This window comes from Budorcas taxicolor, chromosome 14 (assembly GCF_023091745.1).
Source record: "Budorcas taxicolor isolate Tak-1 chromosome 14, Takin1.1, whole genome shotgun sequence".
Taxonomy (NCBI): Eukaryota; Metazoa; Chordata; class Mammalia; order Artiodactyla; family Bovidae; genus Budorcas; species Budorcas taxicolor.
In genome coordinates, this window is record NC_068923.1 from 25,862,275 (window position 1) to 25,870,361 (window position 8,087).

The following is an 8,087-nucleotide window of genomic DNA, read 5'->3' on the forward strand; positions in this document are numbered from 1 at the left end:
TGATCATAAAACAAATGATTATTGAATAAAAAGGCAAGAGGGCTTTTGATTTCCAACATACAGTGATGTGATTGGCTGTATTCCTTAAAACAATGTTTGACTGTCAAACAAGATGGAATGCATTTTCTCTTCATATACATGAAGTCAAGAGGGAGAGCGTTCAGGACTAGCAAAGGACTTCCTAGTTTAGGAGATTCTTTAATACTGTTATATTACATTCTTCCTCATGGTTCAATATAGCTGCTTAAGTGCCAACAATCACTCTACATTCTAACTAGCTGGAAAAAAAGAAGAGGTGCTCCCTCCTTCCTTCTCATTAGGAAATCTTCAAAACATACCTTCAGGATACTTGTGTTTCTATCCTGTTGATGAGCAACTAGTCATGTGACCACACCTAGCAGCAAGGGAGGCTGGGAAGCTTAGCCTTTATTCTGGGCAACCAAGTGCGCAGCTAAAAGATGAGATTCTATTATTCATATGAAAGGAAAGCGTAACCCTTCTGGGTACTCTTCCATGAGTTCTCCCAGCAGAATTCTGCAACCAGTGGTCTCTGGCACAGCAGCCCAGCCAACCTTCCCAAGGGCCTCTCTGCATAGCATCTGAGGGAACAGGCTGGAAACCACTAGTCTAGGTAAACAGAGTGAGAATTTCCTCTGCAAAGGGGACATGCCACCTCTAGAGGTCCTCACTGGGATCCAGTGGCAGGAAAGAGGAGACGGCAGAATAAAAATGGTATGTGCAAGACTTAGAGAATGAACTTATGGTTGTCAGGGAGAGAGAAGGATGCGGGATAGAATAGTTAGGGACTTTGGGAAGGTCATGTACACACTGCTATATTTAAAATGGATAACCAACAAAGACCTATTGTATAGCACGTGGAACTCTGCTAAATGTTATGTGCCAGCCTGGATGGGAAGGGGTTTGTGGGAAAATGGATATATGTACATGTATGACTGAGTTCCTTTGCTGTTCACCTGAAACTATCACAACATTGTTAATCGTCTATATCCCAATACAAAATAAAAAGTTAGAAGAAGGGTCTGTGCAGAATCCCTGAGGGACTATTTGGAGAGGGGGGTGCAAAAGAGTGTGTGTTGTGGGGTGGGGGGACATGGATAACCAGCCTCTCTTGTCCCAGAGATGAGATGTGATGGGACCTGTCCTGGGGTCAATGAGCCCGTCACCAGCCTGGACGCAGAAGCAGGACAAGATGAGAGAGGCGAAGGGAAGTCCCCTCCAGTTCTGGACATCTCCCCTGGGAGATCTGCCTGCCTCCTTAAGCGTGTCTAGGTGCCAACCATCAGAAGGCAGTGCTGCTGGAGCTCTGCAGGCCCAATGAGGGGTTGGCTGTAGCATCAGCTGTGGAGGGCCTGGAAGTCATGCCTTCTCAAGCTTGGACGGGAAGCTGTCAGGGCCACCGTGGAATCACTATGAAAGCACTCCTGGGGCAGCAGACAGCTCCTCACAGAAACTACAGAGCACACTCCTAACAGGTGAGGATAAACACAGCATCCTACTAGGAGAACCCAGGGTGGGAACAGGCTGGAAAGAAGACATAAGGAGCTCTGACCCTAGGGAGCTGCCTTGTTTCATGTTCTGGTCCGCTACGTGCCAGCGAGGTGACCTTGGGCAGGCCACCTCCCTTTGTTGAGGCTGTCTCTAAAGCTAAAAGTGAACAAGACCGAATCGAATCACGCCTGGGCTTCCAGTCAGCTCTGGAATTTCAACTTTGGCTCTGTGTGATTCTGCGTTATAACCATGGCAATTGTTGTTCAGTTGCTAAATTGTGTCCAACTCTTTGCAACCCCATTGACTGCAGCATGCCAGGCTCCTCTGTCCTCCACAGAAGGTGGGAACAAGGAGGATACATCTGTGAGTGCTTCCTGGAACCCCCAGCCCTCCATATGAGTTTTCTCTGCCCCATTTTCCAGGGTCCTTGGCTTGTAGCTCCTTCAATGCTCCAGAATAAAGTTTGTCTTCTTGTATTTCCCAAGTCCCAGAGGCTTTTGTTCCCTCCCCAATCAAAGATCAATTTCCACACAGCAGCTAGAGTGACCTTGAAATGCAAATTACCCACAGAAAATCCCTCGCTGACGGTCCACTGCTCCACTGTGTAAAGCCAGTCTCCACACTAGAACCTGCAAGCCCAGCATCGCTTGGCTCCTGCCCACCCCCGGCCTCCTCATGGGCATCTTGCTCCCTCCTTGTTACCCGAGGCCACACAGTCTTCAGTTTCTCAGCACTGCCAAAGTGTTTCCCATCTCAGGACCTTTGTCTGAACGTCTTCCCCATTCCCTGTAGCTGGTCCTTCAGGTCTTGGCTTCACACTCACCTCTGCAGAGAGGGCTTCACTGGGCCCCCATCTCATCTTAAGTGTGTCCCCTTTTTAATCTTTCTCAGCCTGGTGTTTAGTCCTGGTGTATTTCAGCTGCTTTAGTGTTCTATTTCCTTTTCCTTTATTGATTTAATTTGGGTCGGCACACTCCAGGGGAGCAGGGATCTGGTCTATAAATACGTATAATACTATATGTTAAGGGCTAAGTGCTGGAGGCAGTCACAGGATATTAAAATAAATGTGTGTTATGGGGAGGGAGGTGGGAGGGGGGTTCATGTTTGGGAACACATGTAAGAATTAAAGATTTTTCAAATGAAAAAAAAAATGAAAAAAAAATATATTAAAAAAAAAAAATGTGTGTTTGCATAAATATCCAAAACATTTAACAGTGCATACGTTAAAGATAGGACAGAGAGAGGAAGAGAGGATGGGAGGGAAGGGGGAAGAGAGGAAGGATGGAAGCAAAATCTGAGGATTTTGCAGAACTGAAATTCAGGTCTGTCTACCTCAAATCCCACTTACTTCCCATGCCCTGATTTGCCATTAGTCAATGAACAAACCATCCTGAGGCTGGCACCAAGCTGGGGAATATGGATAATTAAGGAGCTTACAGTGTAACTGAGGAAACAACACTAGCACACACATAACAGGACAGTAGATGTAAAAACCATAAAGAAGCCATTAGCAAAGTTTTTTGTAGAAGCATATTAATTATAGAGAATGATACTTATGACACATTTTTAACTAAAAGCAAATTAGAAAGCAGCATGTTTTCTATGTGTGTAGATATACACATACAGACAAAGAAAAATGCACTGGATGATTATACACTGAAATGTCAGCTGATTATATCCAAATGAGGTGATTACTCATATTAATTTGGTTATTGCTATTGATTTAAATTTTATGTAGTGATTATCTTTCTTTTCTTTTTTTGGAACAAGAAAAATGTAGTCAAAGTTACTTTTTTTATAAAACAAGTTACTTTTAAACATACACGTAAGTCAATAGAAAGCTGCAAATATCCACTGTGATTCCCTATAGGAAGGGTAGGCCAGTGGTCAGGCATGGCTTCTAGAAGGAGGGGAAGGCATGAACTGAAGTAGTTCAGGCAGGAAGGGAGGGCATTTCCTGCTGTCATTTGTTCACAGTGACCCTGGGCAGTGGCGCCTTATCCCTCCCCAGCGCTCTGCCTCTTCAGGCCTTAACTGGGCCCTTGAGAGGCCTCTCTAGTCCTACCTTGACCTAGAGCCCTCCTACACAACCTCAAATCCAGTGTCTTGGTAACAACCTTCCCTGGAAAGCTCATGATTTTGTATCACCCGGGAAGCAGGAGCGAGCGAACCTGGTGGCTCCCTACGCAATGACGTGGAGAGAGGGAGCTGAGTGAAGTGGCCTTGGTGGGTGATCAGCTCCCCACTGATTAGCTGGCTGACCCTGGGAAGTCACTTAATCTCAGAGCTTCCAGTATCTCATCTGTAAAATGGAACAATGGCTCTCTCGTGGGGCTCTTACAGGGGCAAAGTGTGATAAGTTTGTGAAATGAATGAGAAAAGGGTAGAAACAGCTTTCTAGGCAATAACTGTTCACGCATGCTAGCAAGTAATTATCCTATGGAAATTCACCAGGAGGTGCAGCAGCGGATAACCAAGAAGGAAGGTACATCAGAGTCCCTGCCTGTTCTGACCTCTGACTTCTGGAGATGGAGAGGTCTGGGCAGATGGCCATGGAGGGAATACCCATAAGGATGTGCCCAGGAAGAAATTAGGTGCTGCCAGCTTGCTGGTCAGAAAGGAAACCTCTCCTGAGAAGGGGGTTGGTGGATGAAGAGGAGCCTTGGAGAAAACATTTTCATACTGAGCACTTACTGTGCGCCAGGAACCAGATTCTCTCTAATATAAGACCCTACCAGGAGTTGGCTTCCCATGTGGTGCTAGTAGTGAAGAATCTGCCTGCCAATGCCAGAAACATATGAGATGCGGGTTCAGTCCCTGGGTCAGGAAGGTCCTCTGCAGAGGGCCTGGAGAATCCCACAGACAGACGAGTCTGGCAGGCTACAGGCCATGGGTTGCAAAGGGTCAGACACGACTGAAGCGACTTAGTATGCACCGGGTAATCATTACCACCATTTGAAAAGAAGAGGAAAGCGAGGTGCAGAGTGTGCGGATCACAAGGCCAGAAAATGGGCTGTCTGCTTTCACTCTGCTCACAGCCATCAGTCTCCAGCCGGAGCGGAGGGGCCTCCACCGGAAGGACGGGTTTTGTCGAAACACTGATGGTGCGGTAAAGAGGGAACAGGGGTGATTTGAGAAGCTCTCTGTTTCCCTCGGCAGCTGTTTTTCCATTCTCACCTGGGCCCTGCATGGACCCTGTTGATCGCAGAGGCACCATTGCACCATCAGCTTCGAAAGTGCACAGCTCCCCTGGTTTTCGAAGCTTCCCACATTCTTTGTGAAGTTCTAAACCCCGGGGCTTCTCTCTGTCTCCCCAAGATGGGAGGGTCTCAGCCACAGCTCTGGGGCTACAGAGGGGCCAAGGCTCAGGACCAGGAGTCAGCCACACCTCACCATCTTCACCCTTGTCCTCTCTTTGGGGTTAGGAGTGTCTGCTGTCCTGACCTTCTGGAAGAAAAAAGAAGAAAAAGATCTGCTAGGTATGAAATGGTAGCAAAACAAGGGCACAGCCCACATTGCTCAGCTGGCACAATGGGCAGGAATCCTTTCAAGTAAAGACCGCAGAGTGCTTGGTAAATGCCACGCAATCTAGAAAGATCCCCATCACCACATCACAAAATCAAGGTCCTGAGAGGTTTCTAACTATGGGTCTTAACTCTCAAGAGGAAAGACAGCATATAACACAGATCTTTGACGATCTCTCTCCCAAATTGGCAAATACATGACTTACTATGTTATAAAAATAGCTAGCTAGTTACAATGTTTCAGGCAACTGATACACTAGCTAATTTAATATCCAGAGCCACCCAACTTGGTAAATATCATTGTTGCCACTTTACAGATGGGAATATTGAGGCTAAGGGAGGCTAACTACAGTGCCCTAGGTCATTCTAACGGTAACAATGGGAGAGTGAATCAGAAACCTAGGCACTTTGTGCCCTGGACAGAGTGGATCCCTCCTGCTCCTTGCCAACATCCTATCCATGGGTACCATGTAGTCAGTTGTATCTAGTGGGTCATCCCTTTTTACCTTGACTCATCTCCTGTGTGGTTCCCTAAGCCTGGACTTGGTGTGGGACACAAGACCAATCCCTAATGAATCTGCCAGCAACTCACAAGTGGCTTGAGTTTCTTTTTACACAGAAATGAAAGTAACACCATCTTAAATAGGAGAGCAGGAAGGTAAAGAAAAGTCAACTCTGCCCAGGCCGGAATAATGCGGTAGAATTACGGCGTCAAAGGAAAAACTAAGTGTCTTAGAGAGGGCATTGAGAATATATGCTAACTGCTTGTTTTCAGTTGGTAACTGCCCACACACCTGCCATCAGGGGAAAATGAAATCTGTGGTCACCTACAGACAGGGTGCCCTTGACATTCAGAGCAGGAGCCACAAAGATTTGCTATTAAGAGTCTGATAGCATTGGAGAAGGAAATGGCAACCCACTCCAGTATTCTTGCCTGGAGAATCCCAGGGACGGTGGAGCCTGGTGGGCTGCCGTCTATGGGGTCACACAGAGTCAGACACGACTGAAGCGACTTAGCAGCAGCAGCAGCAGCAGCAGTATATATTTGAGGCTTTGCAGGTCATACGTTTCTCTCACAACCACTCAACTCCATCCCTAAGGCGGAAATGTAGCCCCAGATAATATATAAACAAATGGGCAAAGCTGTGTTCCAATAAAACTTTATAAATAAAATCAAGCAATGAGCCATTCTTGGTGTGTGGGCCATAGTTTACTGATTCCTGGCTTAGAACAGACACAACGAAAAGACTATTCAATGAGAACTGGTAGTATGGTAGGCACTCCACATATTTTATAGGTGCACTTCAAAGATATTGTGGGTTCAGTGCCAGACCATCGCAAAACGGCAAATATCACAATAAAGTGAGTCACATGAAGTTTTTCTTTTCCCAGTGCACATAAAAGTTGCATTTGCACTCTGCCGTAGTGTACTAACTGTTCAATAGCAGTATGTTTAAAAAAACAAAGCACAGGACTTCCCCGGTAGCACAATGGATAAGAATCCACCTGCTAATGCAGGGGACCATGTTGAATTCCTGGTCCAGGAAGATTCCACCTGCCTCGGAACAGCTAAGTCAGTGAAATGCAGCTGGTGAAGCCTGTGCACCTTGAGTCTGTGCTCGGCAACTGGAGAAGCCACCGCGATGAGAAGCCCTCCACCCCAACAAAGAGCAGCCCTGCCCTCTGTAACTAGAGAAAGCTCGCACAGTGATGAAGATCCAGTGCAGCCAACAATAAAGAAAGGAGACTAGATTTAAAAACGTAGGTGACTTGATTAAAACATGCTTTACTGCTGTGGATGATGAGAGTTGTACAAAAATGTGACTGTATTTAGTACTCTGAACTGCACAGTTGAATATGGTTAAAATAGCATGCTTTATGTTATGTGACTTTTACCACAATTTAAAAAAAAAATTAAAACTGTATTGCTAAAAAATTGCCAAACCTCAAAATGCAAAGTTGCCACACATCTTCAATTTGTAAAAAATGCAGTATCTGCAAACCATAATAAAACCACGCATGCTGGTATCTCCTTCCACTAATAGGCATCTGCTGTGTGCTTGCCACAGGCCAGGCACTGTTCTAGGCACAGGGTTTTAGTGTGGTAAAAGACAAAACCCAGCTCCCCACGTTTACATAAGAGGGAACCCTGTCTCCATCCCTCCCCAGGAGAAAGCATCACCCCCCACTTTTCAGATGCAGAAAAGAGGTTCAGAGAGGAAACATCCCAGAGCCCATGAGGAGCAGAGCTAAGATGCCAGGCTAAACCCCACATCTCAGTTCTTGGTACCTCTTCATTACATCCTTCATGCAGGAATCAAGGCCCTCGACTCACCCTCCATGCCAGCCCAGGGTCTCACTCTTCCAAGCTGTCACCCTGCACTGAGCTAAACTGCAGTTGCAGCAAACTTGAGTGCAGTGTAAGCCTCCATTTCAAAGCCTAAGGCAAGAAAGGATGCAGTGGAAACCACCGACCTCTAAGAAATCCAGAGCCGCAGCCTCATCTATGCCTGGGATGCAGACATTCCCACCCCAGCAGCCTCTTCCACAGGGTCCCACAGACCTCGGCCTTGGGGAGGGCCCAGAGCAGGAGGAGGCGGTAAGAAACACAGCCCTGCTGACTGAAGGCCTCTGTGCCGGGCCCTGTGCCCCAGCAGGCCGGCCATCCTCTTCTGGTTTTGTGTGGCTTAGATCTCCAAATAAAAGAGCTCTCTGTGGAAGGGAATTAAGACAGCAAGGGAAAGAGAGTGGAAGAAGGGACTTTTCTTGAGCTTCCACTTGATGCTCATTCTTTAAGAGACATTCCATCCCCAGACAAGGGGCTGGGTGCACACCGCTGCTCTCATTTCATAGGCCAGGGATCGGTAGACATTTTTTGGAAAGGGCCAGGTAATAAGTATTTTTGATTTTGTGAGCTGCGCAGCCTCTCTCACAGCTACTCAACTGGGCCATTATCGTGTGAAAGCTCTTCACACATGGTCTGGTACTGTGTGGACAGTACATACATGAAGAAGCATGACTATCTATCAACAAAACTTTATTTATAGACACCAA